This window comes from Chelonoidis abingdonii, chromosome 1 (assembly GCF_003597395.2).
Source record: "Chelonoidis abingdonii isolate Lonesome George chromosome 1, CheloAbing_2.0, whole genome shotgun sequence".
NCBI classification, from domain to species: domain Eukaryota; kingdom Metazoa; phylum Chordata; order Testudines; family Testudinidae; genus Chelonoidis; species Chelonoidis abingdonii.
This window is the reverse complement of record NC_133769.1, coordinates 98,692,235-98,692,650: the sequence shown is the minus strand read 5'-3', so window position 1 is coordinate 98,692,650 and position 416 is coordinate 98,692,235.

Here is a 416-nt window from a genome sequence, read left to right as displayed (position 1 = left end):
CAGGAGAAGGGGAGGGCCAAGGGGAAGCGAGAAGCAGTGTGGGGGGGGAAGGACAGCACAGTGGGGAGAGGGGCAACAAGGATACTGGGGGGCAGGGCTGGCATTGTGAGGGAGAGGGCTGGCATTGAAGGGAGAGAATCAAGGGAAAGTAAGGTGGTGCTGAGGGCTGGGTTGGCACAGTGGGGGGTGCTGGGGGCAGCGATGAAACTGGGGAGAGGAACAGTAGAGCAGGGGGGCATTGATGGGACAGTGGGGAGAGGGGCAGTGGGGGGGCAGGGCTGGCACACTGGGGAGAGGGGCAGGGCTGGCACAGCAGGGGAGAGGGGCAGTGAGTGGAGGAAGGGCTGGCACAGCAGGGGAAGGAGGGGCAGGGCTGGCACAGCAGGGGAGAGGGGCAGTGGGGGCAGGGCTGGCAC